Source organism: Pleurodeles waltl, chromosome 8 (genome assembly GCF_031143425.1).
Source record: "Pleurodeles waltl isolate 20211129_DDA chromosome 8, aPleWal1.hap1.20221129, whole genome shotgun sequence".
NCBI classification, from domain to species: domain Eukaryota; kingdom Metazoa; phylum Chordata; class Amphibia; order Caudata; family Salamandridae; genus Pleurodeles; species Pleurodeles waltl.
Genome location: NC_090447.1, coordinates 1,381,051,440 through 1,381,068,555, shown reverse-complemented (window position 1 = coordinate 1,381,068,555; position 17,116 = coordinate 1,381,051,440).

Here is a 17,116-nt window from a genome sequence, read left to right as displayed (position 1 = left end):
GTCTTGCCCGGACACCGCCAAACTCGTAATGAGGGCCAATGTCTCCCAGAGAAATAACACTTTCCCAATTCACCCACATCCAATACAAGAAAAAATTAAAAGGAATCAAAAGTCTTAAGCTTGTGTTGTTTAAAAGATTCCAAATATTTGAATGAATTGGGATTAGCTACCAAACCTGCGTTACATTTCGAAGACTCAGATGAAAACCAGTCTCCTATTTTGTCTACTGACAGATCCTCTTTTAGCAATATCAAATGATCCACCATCAATAAAAATATTGCCAATATTCTGATTATACAGGCATGTGACATTATTTCAGAAAATGCAGGTAGATCGAAAAAAGATGGTGGGTATTCATGAAGCTTGAAAAATTATCTCCACACTGCAGCCCTCTCACCTTATCTGAGTAAGAAATGGTACTTCGAGGACCATCCGGCAATACTTTGGGAAATTAGTTAGGACTCTGCATCCTCTAATAATCTGATAAATGGAGTTTTAGAAGGTTTGATAAAACATTTAGAGCAATTGCTATCAAATATACAGAGACAGGTCTTCTCATAAGATCTTCACTGCAATGCAGAGAAAGTATTACATGGGGAAAAAAACTTGCTAATCAAAGGCACAGGTACTATGATTCTGATTTCAAGCAGATCACTTTGGCACAAAGCAAATCACCAAAATCACTAAAAGTTGAGTCTTCATTCAGATCATCGCTAGCCCAGTATATTACAAGCATTCAGAGTGTGCAAAATATAACCATGTCCTCACTTGAAGTCCATGCAAAGCCTCTAATAAAGCAAATGGAGGATGTTATTTCCCAACATGAAAAGAAGACAAAATTAACTCAATCTGCTTATATTAGCAATTCTTCGGATTTAACTTCATTGGAGAAACCAGCACCTGAATTGCTTACTTCCAGCAATTTATCAAATACAAAACTGCTAAAAAAAGCAATATTTTTTATAGACACAGGGAAGGAAATGTTTACAGAATATCACATGGCAGAAAGCAGAAAACATGTTGGAATAAAAAAGAGGAATGCAATAACTGTGATCAAAGGAAACAAAACAAGGGTCCACTTTGATGATCTGAGCATACCAGGAAATAATATGGATTATTTGAATTGCTCACTTACTAAAAAAAAATGAAGAAAAATACACCTGCTCCAATAGCAGTAATTAATTCTATAACGTGCAGTAAAAATCGAGAGGCTTCTATTGATAATGACATACACGACCCAGACTGTGGTAATGTCTCTGGTTAACAGTTGAGCCAATCACAATAAGATAGATGTGATGTTGATTCTGCTGACGAGAGACAAACAACATTTCGTGAAAGTGTAATAAATGAAGTTTCAAATACCATATTTCCTTCATTGCCTAGCTCCTCTAAAAAGTAAGATGGAGTGTCAATGAAGAGAAATGTTAAATTACTAGCAAAATTACTAATAAAAGAAATGAAAGAAAAATTATGGAATAAAATAGATGAACCCTTTGCAAATTTGCAGTCCGACTACCACATTACAACCATGGTGGTGGGACTGCCACCACCACCAGGACCAAGGTTCCTGATGGTGTCGCTGCAGTTGGAGTTGTATGTCAGGCACAGCGGTGCTGAGTTCAGCGCACCTGTGCTGATCATGAGTCCAGTTTCCACCAGCCTTTTCATGACGAGTATCCCGCTATGACCTGATGGAAAGCCAATGCTGGGGGCCACAGTGGGGCCCCTGCACTGCCGATGCCCATTGCATGGGGAGTGCAGGGTCCCCCTGCCCAGCACCCTCGGGCAGCAGACAGTGTGCAATCCAAGGGTGGTGGAAGCACCCTCTGTGCGACAGCATTGGCTTTGGCTCCATGAGGAGATGAGGCCAATGCCACTGCATGTTCTCCACTGGGCTGACCGGCGGAAACCTCAGATTTCTGAGGTTTCCGCCGGTCAGCCCAGTGGAAATCTTGTAATTGGCCTGAGGGAGAGACCCTCAGCTCCACTGTGGTCTCCTCTCCACGGGGTGGGTGGTGGTGCCATGTGTCATCAATTCATAGGAAATATATGTTTGATTTTGGGGATGAATGAATGCATGAAAGAGAATGCAGGTATTATGCATAATCTTGCCAACTCCATTGTATTACAAATGATTTATATACCACCAGAGTACTGTGACACATTATCCTTCTGTGAGATTAGTCTAAATTTCGCAGACTCTTCTGATGAAGAATTAGAAGAAGAAATATTCTTTAGAAATGATTCATCTATTACGTTGTATTCTGCTTCATTCTTGAAAAAGACTCTTTGCAGACTTATATCTAGAATGCGGACTACTGTCCATGTATGACAAGAATACTAGCCAAGATGAAAGTAAATGCTGTGAAATTGTGTTACAATCATTAAATAATGTTGAGTTTTTCTTAAAAGAAATTCAGATTATTCTCATAAGGATTACTGAAGAAATGGCTTTCCTCACAATAAATGATAATGTCCTTGAAAATATGGTGGACTCTGTTTACCAAAGTAATGCTAAAGTAATGATATAACCATGATTGGGAAGTTGATGTTTTGGAACAAAAGCCCTTTTGCTATACAAAATGTTTTAAACAATATAAGTAAGATCAATAAACAGCGCTAAAAGTCAGCTGTGGGTTATCTGGCCACTTGGTTAAATATAATTCTTTCACAAATAGTTTCCCATATTGTCCTTCAGCTTACCACTATCATTCCATATTCAGGAAGCCAAAGAAATACAAATTGGGAAGATGTTGTTCAGATCGCAGAAAAAAGTTAGACACAAAGTAATATACAGCTTCAGAAATGGGCCAATATTTTCTTAAAATATCTATTGAAGTTTTCCAGAAAAACAAAAAATAACAGCAAAAAACTACATGGAGCATTCACATTGTCACTTTCAAAGGGTGCACTTCGGGCATCATCGAACATTATTGACCCATAACAACAGAGTAGGTACACAGCTAGGAACAGGGGGGCAAGTGAATTAGATCTGACAACAGTTATCAGCTCCACTGCGACTCTAACAAAACACATTGCATAGTATCAATGAAGAAAAATTCTACTGAGTAGTTCACTCCTGGGGCTCCATTAGCCAGATAGTCACAGTGCTGCAGTGTTAGCAGTCAGATCCACATCATCATCCACTTGACCCTCAGGCTCTAAGTTATAGTATCCCAGCCACGGACCCCAAACATTTCTGAATTTGCAGGGATCACTTCCAGTCTCATACCTGACTCTTTCTGCAGTTATATACATAGCTATATCATCTTTCCATTGACTAGTCGTGGGAACTTCCAATGTACCCCAGTATCTGGCTACATCTCTTTTCGCCACTATCCACCTCAAGTTACAAAACAGGAGTTTACAAAACATACACTTTGGGGCTGTCCAACCATTCAGACGTACTGGTCAGTAATTGTTTGAGAACTGCAGACGGATCCCTACAGAAATCGATGTCCCCAGATCTAAACTCCTGTTGGCTCCAAAATGTATTGCCCCCTAACCTGCACCATGGTGCACCGTATTTTAAATACAGCACACACATGGTGGCAGTAGGGGGTGCTAAGGGACACAAGAAAAGTGGCGCTGCACTGAGTGCAGCGCCACTTTTCTTAAATCTGCCCCCTGGTTTCTAGGGTTGTTTGAGATGAGTGACTCACCTCCAGCACGACCGCACTGTCAGGCAACGAAGGGGCTGCTGTGGTATCCAGGGGTGGTTCTATTGCCTTCGTGAATTGGTCAATTTTCCCCTGGCGGGGCAGCTTTTGGTGTTTATCTTTTGCCATTGTATGGAAGCAAGCAGGGCAATCACTGAAGCGTTAATAAGGGCACCACAATTTACCATGTGAGGTGGGGGAGTGTGAAAAGTAATCAGTCCCCTCTTTACTTTACCCCAAAACTTCAGCTGCCGGGGCAGCAGGCCCTCCATGGAGTACTCAAGAAGTCTTGTCAGACATGGGGAGGGCAAGTGAAAAGACCACCAGCAGGGCTTCACAAACCAGTGACCAATACCACCCCAGCACTACCTCATCCAAGGTCAGTTTATGTGTGATAGATGAGACTGGCAGCTACCCCTACAGAACCTGTAGTCATGCAGATAGCCCACCGCCGCTTCCATTGCCAGACCTCTAACTGGCTCCTGACCTGTGGTCTTACTGGCAGGCCCAGTCAACAGCAATAGGCCATTTCAACCCCAGGTGATACTTCTACATTCTGGCCCACTCGTCCACCAGGGTAATGATCTCTGGATCCTCATGCGTGACTGGGGATACCTCATCCTAAGGCAGCCATTTGGGCCCAATTATTGCCACCAGTCCATAACTCTACCCCAGGTTTGGCTCGCATTTCCAAAACGGCAGCACAGTTTACAGGAGAGGTTCCAGGGTCCGCCTCCCTCAGGTATGGCCACCTCGCTTCACCCAGCCTGTGCGAAGGGGGGGAATACAGGTCTAAAAGGGCATCCCCACCAGTCTAATGCAGATGCTCTCACCATCCTTCAGGACCACTGCACAGAGGTCCTTTTCTGCTGCAACAGTCTCCCACTTCGCATCCACGTCACGCAACCCACCAGAGGCCACTGGCCACCTTCGTTTGTTTACAAGGTCAGCTCCATCGCCGCACTTCACTCACCTCAGTCGCTCATGAGGGGTAGGGGGCCCCACCGTGCAGCTCTCCCCAGTGGGTATAGGACCCTGCTCCCAGAAGTTCTGCCCACAGCGTGGCCTGCTCATTGCCCAGGCCTCTCTGTGTGCCACCTCCCCAGGGGATGCCTTCTGCACCTGTTGTCATCAGCAGAGGTACAGGCAAGGGGAGAAGAGAGTAGGGCCCCCCAAAGCAGGGGCCACATTTCTGCCAGTGAGGGGGGCAAGCATGATGCCAGATAAACGAAGCTCACCACGGGTCCCCGATCTCACCTGCACCTGATTCTGCCATCTTGAGCCACTTGGGGATGGCTCAGTGCTCTTCCATTTCAGAGCTCTGACACAAGGACCCGCTCAGGAACAGCGCAACTCATCCTAATGTGCGCCCCCAGCAGTGTCCATTGCAGCTCCGCTGGATTTCGATTTGGGTGGGCCTAGGTGCTGTAGGTTTTCAGCAGGATTACTTAGGCCAGAATGGAGCTCTGCCAGGCTACGTCTAGCCCGCTGTCTTTTCGGCCACATCCCCGAAATGGGCGAATAGTGAACATTTATAATTTTTGTTTCATAGACGGTGCTGATCTTTTTCCAATTGCTGAATTATTCTCCAGTAAAATCATGAAAATGTACACAACAGAATCATATTGCAGAAGAAGAAAGCAATATTTGGAAATAGTTGGAGATATAATAGTTGAGAATAGTTGTGTGTTCTGACAGTGGTTTTGTTTCAGGTGCTATGAACGCACCTCAGAAAACACTGCAAAAATCTTGCAGCTTCTGACTGCGAGTCTCACTCACCTGAAGTGCCCTCCTTCATGCTCCTGGATTCTGGCTGCTGCTACTTGTTCGTCCAGTTCCAAAATGACAATCACTTGCCTAAGGGTTAGTCCAACTCTAGTTGTCAATCTCTTTTCTTTTTTATTCATGACTGCGTCTTCTTTGGTTCCTGTCTGATTTTCCTAATCCATTGTTTCCTGGCATGTGATGTTTGAAGTCAGTTCCTTTTCCTGTTCTCTTGCCATGTAACGGCTTCAGCCTGGGTGAAAGGTGCATCACAACAATGCTTGCTCCTTCTCTTGTTTCCTCACACCCTCCTCTTGCTGATTTCTACTGTTGGATTCCTGATTCCTCGTGTTCTTCAATCCTTTGAAGTCCTAATCCAGCAATGAGATTTGTGATGCCTTTTGCTTTTTTCTCCTGAGTATGTGGCAGATTCACGAGGCCAGTTGCCTTTCACATATTCTTTGTGGGGTAACATTGTGGTTTCAGGAAATGATGGTCCTTACTTTGGACAGTGAAAATCCAGGTGCGGATTGCTGGAAAACATCCTGCCACAACAGGATGTTGCTTTGACAAGTAAAAGTCTTTTGTGGATTGCTTATTTTGATCGCTTTACAGCAACCAATATTTTGATTTTATTGCCTATTAAGAAGCTGTAGAGGGATTATCTGTATTAGGGTCAGCTGCTCTGCAAGCATGCTCATAAATACATTGTCCCATTTTCAAAATGAGTACTTTCTTTTGGTAGTTTGCACTTTGGGAAATTACTTTCGGGGTTGTTACAGCTCTTTTCCGAGGAATTAGTATGTATTTTTAGAGTTGCATGATTGATGGTAAATGTCTGAATTTCACAGAGCTCTATCCAAATACTGGCTATCAAACTAGTAAGCAGCAGATCTTCATAAAGAAAGCATGTCAGTGTTTATATCTTTAAATTGTGTACCCAGACTGTCCATAGTTTTGTCACCTGTTTTAGTACTTGATACTAAAGTGTACTTCACATACATTCATTTTATTTGTATTTTATTTTATTTTTAGCAATTCCTTTTATTGTATTTGTCAAAAGAACAACATTTAAATTATCATCACAGAGACATTCAGCATATATATTGCTCTGTTTTGTTCTGGCATAGTACCTGCTTCAATGTCACATACATGCAAACTAGCTCAAATCAGGACAACTGAGAATATTGCCACCAAGATCCCCAAGTCACTGTGTGCAATAATCCATATCTCTGGTCCATTCACTGGGTATGGAAAACTTCCTGTCTAGCCACTGACACACTTGGGGCCTCATTACGAGTCTGGTAGTCTTCAGAATCGCAGACTCGCGGTGGCGGTCAGACCTCTGCACTCCTGGCGATCCGACTGCCAAATGATGACCCTTGTGCTTGGACTGCCAGGGGAGCGCTGCCACCGCCAGGAACATGGTTCCCGACAGGGTGGTGGCAGTCGGAGTCGTGGTCAGCCACGGTGGGGCTGAGTCCTATTTCCGCCAGCCTTTTGATGGCAAGGAACCCTTCCATGAACAGGCTGGTGGAAAGACAATGCAGTATGGGCAGTGCAGGGGCCACCCTGTCCAACACCGTCAGAATGCACACTCTCTACTATGGCAGACCGTGTGTATTCCGAAGGTGCTGGAAGCACCCTCTGTGAGAAGCCAAGGCAAATGCAGTCGCATGGTTTCCACTGGGCTGACCAGGAGAAACCTCAGATTTCTGTGGAAACCTTGTAATAGGGGGGGCTGCAGTCTCCTCTCCACAGGTCTGGTGGGCCGGTGGTTGGCCCACCAAACTCATAATGAGGCCTTATATCTCTTTATAAAATTAGAAGGCCCATCCCTGTCAGTATGTGCCGTTATAGGCCCATCCCAGCCCTCAATTATGTTCAATACCGAAACCTTTAGGTCTAGAACAATCCTCTGCAATGTTTTGTGTATTTGCTTCCCTAAATCATTGGTTCTTGGGCATCCCCATATAGTATAATAGACTGTACCTAGGGTTTTATGGAACTGTAGGCAGTCTGGGCTTTGGGTTTTGCCCATTCTCCACGGCTCCCCACCCTATGGAAATATCTGAATTGAATTAGCATAAGCCTGGACTAGCATGCATATTAATTTTAACCAATATAACTATGAAATCTGCTATGAACCAATAGCATAGTAGAAATCATCATTAACACCATAATGTCCCAGAATATCTAACACACTGTGAAAACAAAACCCTTTAAGGCTGATTAACAAAAGTTTTTTTTAATTTGCACATACACAATCTCAAGATGTGTGTAAAATATTTCTCTGTTTCGATTTCACAAAGGCAATGTGCACATCTACAAATGCATATGTGAAATAACAAAGATATTTTTGCAAAAACATAATCTATTTTTTATCTATTGTTATTCCTCAATATTGTATAACCACAACATGGAGTTGTTGTACAAAATATCAGAAAAAATATTGTGATCTATTTTTTTAATCTATTGTTATGCCTTCATATTGTATAACCAGAACATGGAGTGCTTGGACAAAATAGCACAAAAAATATTGTGATACAAAAATATTGTGTCAAGAATATTGGGATGTCAGAAATAGCATCAACAGGAATCTTGTAGGAAAAAATATTGTTTTAGTACTGTTTATAATATTGTTGTAAACAGTGTTGATGTAGAAAATATATAAAATATTGCAAGTAAGTGTTAATCAGTATGTAACTTATTGTAATGTTTGATTGTATATACTTATTAATTATTTTATTTGTGTTGTTGGTAAGATACTTTATTAGTTATGAAATTGTTGAAATTTGTATTTTTAGTTGTGTTATTGCATATAAACAATGGTTTATACTTTTTTTCAGTAGCAGGATATTGAGTTTTTAGAGGGTAACAATGGGAAGATTTTTTAAAGTGTATACTTTAAAGTACATTTTATGTTCATAATGTTAATGATAAACAAATTAATATTTTACATTTTTTAAATATATTTTGTTAAATTTGTTTGTAATACATTTTAATGTAATATGAATGTAAAAATATATTACATTTTCACAATATCTTATCAATATAAATATTTTAAAAACTATTATAATAAAGTAAAATGTTTAGAAATTATTTTTATACAAAAATCTTAACATTTAAAATGTTTCTGGGACATAGTTTTTAATAATAACATTTTAATTTAATTTTATTTTAATTTAATAAAATGTAATTGAAAATTAAGTGAAATATATATTTATGGTATTAGATGTTAAAAAATAAATATTAAAGTATATTAATAAAATAATTCAAACATTAAAAATATGTAGAAAATTATTTGCATTAACATAGTTACGAATTACTTTGATATAAAAGCTAAAAAGTAATTTTTTTCTAAAAAATAATTTTAAATAATACAAATGTTACATTTATTTGGATTTAAGTTTATAATTTTACATTAAAATTATATATTTTAAAACAGCAATATGTTGAAAACAATTTTTAATTTTTTGATTAATAGAGTTGTTGTTTTATTTTTTATTTCATGGTATAAGATTTAGGAATGGTATTACATCTTTTTATAATTATATTAGTAAATAATTGTAACAATTGTTTTACATATATATTTATATGCGTAAATATGTTTACATAGGTTTGCGGTTTTGGATTCAGTTTTCAGATTACATTTTATTGCATTTTATAGTTTAAAAAGTGTACATGAATAAATAATATTGATTGAGTATATAAAACATTTAATTGTATTACCTTCTTTAAAATGTTTTAGATTGAAATGTATATAGTACATTTCACGTCTTTAGCACTAATATCATCTTCAAATAGCCTTTGATTGGAGTGGGAATAGAAATGTAACCCATTTAGGCCCATATTTATACTTTTTTTAGCACCACATTTGCGTCATTTTTTGACGCAAAAGCGGCGCAAACTTACAAAATACAACTGTATTTTGTAAGTTTGCGCCGCTTTTGCATCAAAAAGCGTCAGTGTCCAACATTTCCCCCCCCAATATGGTTGGATTGGAGTGGGAATAGTAAATGTCACTCCTTTAATGTCCAACACCTTCCCAAATTGGTTTAGATTGGATTGGGATAAGTAAATGTTATCCCTTCAGTGTCCAACACCTTCCCCCAATATGGTTAGATTGGAGTGGGAACAGTAAATGTCACCTCTTTAGAGCCCACACCTTTCCTCACTATCGTTAGGTTGGAGTGGGAATAGAAATGTAACCCATTTACTGTCCCACATCTTACCCAATATGGTTAGATTGGAGTGGTAATAGTAAATGTCACCCCTTTAATGTCCACTGCCATTCCCCATATGGTTAGATAGGAGTGTGAATAATAAATGTCATCCCTTTAGTGTCTAACGCCTTCTCAAAACTGGTTTGGATTGGAATAGAAATAGTGAATGCGACCCCTTCAGTGTCCAACTTCCCCCCCCCCAATATGGTTAGATTGGAGTGAGAATAGTAAATGTCACACCTTTAGTGTCCAACACCTTCCCAAATTGGTTTAGATTGGAGTGGGATAAGTAAATATTACCCCTTCAGAGTCCAACACCTTCCCCCAATATGGTTAAATTGGAGTGGGAACAGTAAATGTCACCTCTTTAGAGCCCACGCCTTCCCTCACTATCGTTAGGTTGGAGTGAGAATAGTAAATGTTACTCCTTTAGTGTCTAACATCTTCCCAAAATTGATTTAGATTGGAGAGGGAATAGTAAATGTCACCCCTTTAGTGTCCAACACCTTCACCCAACAGAGTTAAACTGGAGTGGGAAAAGTAAATGTCACCCCTCTAGGGTCCAACATCTTGCCCTGGTATTGTTCGATTAGAGTGGGAATAGTAAAAATCACCCCTTTAATGTCTAACTCCTTTCCTCATATGGTTGGATTCGAGTGAGAATAGTCAATGTCATCCCTTAAGGGTCTAACGTCTTCCCCAAATTGGTTAAGATTGGAGTGGAAATAGTAAATGTCACGCCAATAGTGTCCAACACTTTCGCCGAATATGGCTAGATTGGATTGGGAATAATAAATGTCACCTCTTTTGTGTCTAACACCTTCTCCAAAGTGGTTTAGATTGGAGAGGGAATAGTAAATGTCACTCTTTTAGTGTCCAATTCCTTCCCCCCAATATAGTTACATTGGAGTGGCAGTAGTAATTGTCACCCCTTCAGTGTCCAAAGCACTCCCTGAAATTAATAGAGATTGGAAATGCCACCCCTTTAGTGCCCAACACCTTCCCCCAATATGGTTAGATTGGAGTGGGAATAGTAAATGTCACCATTTTAGTGTCCAACGCCTTTCCCAACTTGGTTTAGACTGTTCTATATTTGAGTGGAAATAGTAAATGACACCCTTTTAGTCAACAATGTTTTAAAAATGGTGTCTGTTAAAGTGTGATTGTTTAATTTAATAATTTCAGTTTGAAATCCTTTATTTTAATTGTATTTGTATACAGTAGAAATAAATTGTGCTATTTTATTAGTATTGTTTAGAAACATTTTTATAGAATAAAGACATATAACACATTTTTCTCACTGTTTTAAAATGTAATTTATTGTATAATTTTACATTTTTAAGATATGGGGGTAATTAGGAATTTGGTGGACAGAAACATCTGTCTGCCAAACTCTCGATGAGGAGACTGCCCCAGTGATGGCGGTCTCCCCTCTGGCCCCATTACAACTCCACTGGGCTGACCAATGGAAACCAAGGATTCCACCGGTCAGCCCAGTGGGAAAGTTGCAGCAGCATTGTTCCCATCTCAGAAGTGAGCCGATGGCAAAGCTGCTGCACGCAGGCTGCACCACCACCCTTGAAATGCGCACTCTCTGCACAGCAGACAGTGCACATTTCAAGGTACTGGGCAGGGGGATCCCTGTACTGCCCATGCAATAGGCATGATTCGCAATTGCCCCATATATTTGAACTTAAAAATGAACATTTATGTAAAGTTAAGTAAATAAAAAAGTTTCATGATGTTGAAGATAAAAAATGAAAATTATATTTTATATGTTTTCCACTTTTATTTTCCTTTTTTTTAAAGCATAGGGCCAGATTTACAAGAAAGTGACGTATCAGCTTTGATGCACCACTTTTCTTGCGCCCCCCTGTGCACCTGTAACAACACCATGTGTGCACCGTATTTACAATATGGCGCACCATGGCGCACTTTAGAGACAATAGCATCATAATTTATGACATTATTGTGGTACTTTGTAGGATTACCGCCATAAATTAAGGCACTAATCCTGCAAAGTAAAGGGAGGCCCATTGAAAGTAATGGGTACGTCTATTTAATGCCAGCCTAAGGCAGGCGTTAAAAATTATTCTAAAAATGGTGCAGTAAAATGTTGTAAATTTGACTGTGCCATTTTTACAAGCCTCCCTGCGTGGGAACGCCAACCTTGCATACATTATGCCTGGTCCAGGCATAATGTGGCACAAGGAGTTACAAAGTGGTGCAATGCATGCATTTTGCCACTTTGTAAATAAGGTGGAGTATGGACTCTTCAACACCATATTAGCATTAAAAAAGTGACACTAGTATGGCACTAGGAGGCACTAGGGCCTTGTAAATCTGGCCCATATTTTATTGCATTTCCAGCATGTTCCGACTGAAACCAGTAAATAATGGCATCTAGTCACATCAGTCATGAAATAATATAACTAAACATTAACAACATGTTCCGCCTCCCAATCTTACCCTCCTCCCGCATCCCCAAGTACCTGTGGATATTTCTTGGTTGGCTGTTGCACACACATGCAGTATATCTACTACACAGCAACATTCATGTCATCTATAGCAGCTTGAGGGGACCGTATCAGGGGTAGGGAGATGCTCCTGTAGTCTGCCCATTTTTGCCAAATTTTGGAATGTTTCGTGTGGGCAGCCCCTCGCCTGATAGATAGGTATCTCTAAACCCATACAGTGGTCTAGGCTCTGTTTCCAGACACTCAACACAGGAGGCTGCTCCAATTTCCACACTCGGGCTATATCCCTCTTCACTACTTTGTGACCCAGCAACAGCAATCTTTGTTTAGATCTATTCCCCCAATGCCTTCAGTTATGTGTAAAAGTGTTAACTTGGGGTCTAGTGGTATGGTGTGCAAGAGGATTGCATTAAGATATCCCATGACACCCTTCCAGAATGGCTTCAATGCGGGGCATTCCCATACTGTATGTATAAATGTGCCTTCCAACCCCTGACAACGGAGGCAGTGTGGTGAAGCTATCACGCCCATTCGCCAGAGGCGCTGCCTCGTAAAATACGCTCCATTTTAATTGTATCATATGTAGGTGTGAGGGAATAGCTGCCTCATGAGGCGACAATATTGCTTTGGCCAAGTCATCATCATCTAAAGCTATGTTATCCCTCTCCCAGGACCGATTCAAGGCCTCTAGTGTGTGTGGACTGTTGATTAACACAGATAGATACAGCCTGGATATTTTATGATCACCCATATCCCCTTGTAGGACATTGTCCTCTAATGGGTTGAAATCAGGTAGGGCCTCCAATGATTTTATATATGGCAATAGAGCGTGTCTTAATTGTAGGTATTTGTGGAACTGGTTGCGATGCAGTTGGTATTCCTGCTATAGTTCCTGAAAAGATTTGAATTGGATCCCATTCCTAAACGAAGCCCATTAATGAAGTACTTATTAGGTTCCATCTCCCAAATCCTTCTAATCGGGCTACCTGTTTGAGAATTGTACCTTGCCATAGAGGTATCACCTCAGTGAAGGTACCCCACCATCCCATGTGCTGATCTGCCTCACGCCATATTTTGATCACTACCTATGTTGCCTGGGGTGAATCATTAGGTCTCGTATTACTGTATAACAGCCCCAGTAAGGAGGAGTCACCCATTGCCCATCTTTCGACTGCGCATGCATGTCATTACGTTGACCGCACCACCATTCTTTAACAACTAGAAGGTAGGAGGCAGCATATTATGGATACAGATCTGTTATGCCACCTTCATATGTAGAAAAGAAGCAGGTGGCCAAAGATAAACAAGGAGTACCTTTGTTCCAGAGGAACTTCAACAGTCTGACATTAAGTTGTTGGAACCAATGGCATGGGATTATGTACGAAAAATTCTGTAGTTGGCATAGTAATCTAGAGCGGGAGATCATCTTCAAAATAGAAGACCTTCCCATCAGAGAAAGGGGGAGAAGTGACCATGTCTTGACCTCCTCCTGAGTCTTGACCAGCAACGGCTCAATATTTTTAGTCCAAGGCCAGTCTCTGTCTAATGATAAATGCACCCTCAGGTATTTAAGCCTCATCCCCTCTGTTTGAATGTCTGGTGCCCAATCCATGGGCCCTGCATATCCATTTAAGGGCAATATAACAGAATTGGAAAGGTTTATAAAGAGACCAGACGTTTCCCCAAAGATATGTCAGACCTCAATTATACGCGCCCCATTAGTGTTGGGGTCTGACATAAAGAATAATGTATCATCCGCATATAAAGCTATTCTGTCTGATATATCTGGGGCGAGGTCAAAGCCTCGGACCAGTGGATCTATTCTGACCCATTCAGATAGAGGTTCTATCACCATAGTGAATAATAAGGATGAAAGTGGACACCCTTGACGTGTTCCCCTTTGTATCTGGAAGATCTCAGCGGTATGCCCTGCGACTCTAACGGATGCTCTAATATCTGATTACAATAACTGAATATAGGAAATTAATCTGGATCCAAAGTTCAGTATTAAGTAAACATGTATGTCCAATTGACTGAATCAGATGGTCTGTCCAAGTCTGCCGATAAGATGGCGGTTGGGCATCTGAGGCAACTGGCTAGAGCCAATGCATTAGAAGCCCTCTGTATGTTATGGCGTGTGGTCCGTCCCGGCATAAAGCAGGCCTGGTCAGGATGAATTAGATCTATAATGTATGGTTACAGTCTATTTGCACGTGCTCTGGCTAAAGGTTTGACCTTTTTATTCAGTAGAGAAATTGGGCGATATGAGGAGGGGTCCTCTGGGGAGCGGCCCGGTTTCAGAATCACCAAAAGTTTGGCACTGTGCCAATTTAGAGGCAGAAGTCCCTCTTCCACTGAGGAGTAGATTGTGTTTATGAGGTGTTTCCCTAACCTAGAAGTATATGCCTTAAGAAATTCACAACAGAATTAATTGCGCCTGGGGCCTTGCCCGTACGATGATTGGCTAGCAACTCCTCTAGGAACGTAAGCCTCTGTAGATAATGTATGCAGGGGTAGGTCATTTACAAAATCAAGTATCTGTTAATATGTGAGTATCTCTTGTCGGGTATAGACCGTCTTGTAGAATGATGAAAATGTATGGGCCAGTGTATGGGGGTTGGTTATCAGAGTATTTTGGTCATCCCTCAATAACCGTAGATTGAGGGAGTATGTCTGCTGTTGGCAGAACTGATACAGTAGTTTGTTGGACTTGTCACCCCATTGATAAATTCTACTGTGTTTGGCATGCCATATTAGTTTGGTTTCATCTATAAGCAGTTGACCATATCTTTGCTGAGCCAAGGCCAATTGCTTACATGCTCCTCGCCCATCAGCGGTCATCCTACACTCCTCCAAATTCTTGATGTGCACCTCTAAGGCATGCATGTCTCATATTTTACATCGCTCTTCTGCCACACAAAAACTTATATCCATGCAGGGCAGAATGGGCTTGAGCACCTCCCACAACGTGGCAGCACTTGTCACAGATCCTTCATTGTTGGTAAAATATTCCACTATGCACTTGGCAATGGTTTGTCGATATGTAGGATTCTGTAAGTGCAAGGATGACATACACCAACGAAAGGGAGGTTTGGTTGGGCCTATATGTAATGTCATCAAAATGTGGAGAAGGATCATATGATCCCCTGGCTAGTACTTCTATGTTTGTGGCTCTGTGTGCATGTAGTGTGGGAATGAAGAAATAATCAATACGGGAGAGTGAGCCATGCACAGTTGATAAATATGTCAAGCCTGGTTGTGTGGGATGAGTTCTCCATATGTCTGCAAGACCCAGGGCAGCAACCAGCACGGACAATTTCCTTCTGTCTGGCCCATGTGTGGCAAGTTGCTTGTGACTTCTATCCACCCTCGGTTACATAACATCATTCCAATCACCCCCAAACAGTAAAAGCCCATCTGGAAAGGACCCCCATAGTTGAGTCAAACTGTCTAGCAGGGGTTGACCCGGCAAGGGAGGAAAGTATGCACAACAAAGGGTGAGGGTCTCCCCGTATAATGTGCCTGTCACTGCCGTGTATCTGCCTAGGTGATCTGTCCATATCTGTACCAACTGATAAAGGAAAGTACGTTGAATTAGTATGATAGTGCCCCTGGAGCCTCTAGCAAAGTCAGAGTGGTATATTTGGTGGTATCCGTATCTGGCTAGGCATGGCGCCTTCATACGTGTGTCTCCTGCAGATTCAAAATGTGTGCCCCAGCCTGTTTTGCATATTTCAGGACCGGCCCTTGTTTGATACTATCTAGGGCCCCACGTACATTCCAAGACATAATCCGAATGTGGCCCTCGATGTGTTAGGACTTCACATAGTCTATGAGTGTGTGTATATGTGTCAATATGATTTATGGGAGAACGAGTGTGGGTGTACGATGCTGGAACATGCCTGAGTGTGAACAAACAATAATAACAAACCAACCCAACAATTCCCCCACCCCTATACTCCAAAAACTCTGAAGTACCTATTGCAGTATTCATAATGTGTGGCCCCAACTTGGGCCTGCTACAATCTGCGACCAATAGATTCCAAAAAACCATAACTAGATATTTGAGGTGGCAATGCTACAGATCATCCCTCCGGCATCCAACTCCCTCCAACTCCCCCCCCCCCCCACCGAAGAACAAGAAGGGTAGTGTCCATCTTGCATCCCTTTATTAGATATATTTCCCCCACCTCCCTCTCATTGTCACATGTCATGTTTTCACCCCCTCCCCTAGTTGCACCATGTGGAGCGGGATCTATGGGGTTTCTTCTGGGAGGCAGTGATGGGACGAGGTCCATCTGGATCCTGTGGGGAGTCTAGGTCCAAGAACAAGGGGAGCTTCAGTACCATTCTCTCATCAGCTCAGCGAAGCACCTCTTCTGGAGTGTCAAAAAATGTGTTTGTCACTCATGAAATACCCTCATATGAGCTGGGTACAGCAACATATACAATAAATTCAGCTTGCGTAACCTTTTTTTGGCTTTGGTGAATGTTTGCCACTGTTGTTGCACAATCTGTGTGTTATCGGGAAAGATCATTATGATGGAATTTAGGTAGGTGAGGTTAGACTGTGTTTGGGCAAACCTAAGGATGGCGTGTCTATCTGTATAATTCAGCACCCGGACACTTAGCAGGTGTGGACATGCATTACGCAAGTCCTGCCGTACTAAGGTAACATCTGAGCCAACCGCTCCGATCTTAGCATCAAGTATGTTTCTCGATTGGGTAATTGCAGCCGGCAGTGTTGCGGTGTCTGGGTGTGATACCGACTGTCCATCAGGGCCTGGGGGCAGTGCCGCACCACCTGAATGTGTGTATTGCTCCATAGTGCATTGTTTCAAACCAGGCAGTGGCTTGTCTCTAGTCATAATGTATTGTGTATGATAATCTCTCTGGCTATCAATTGAGTGGCTGGTAAGACCCAGTAGGCAGCTCCCTGGGCCGATGGTGGGCCCTCTGATCAATAATATGTCTTTGCGCCCCAGGGAGC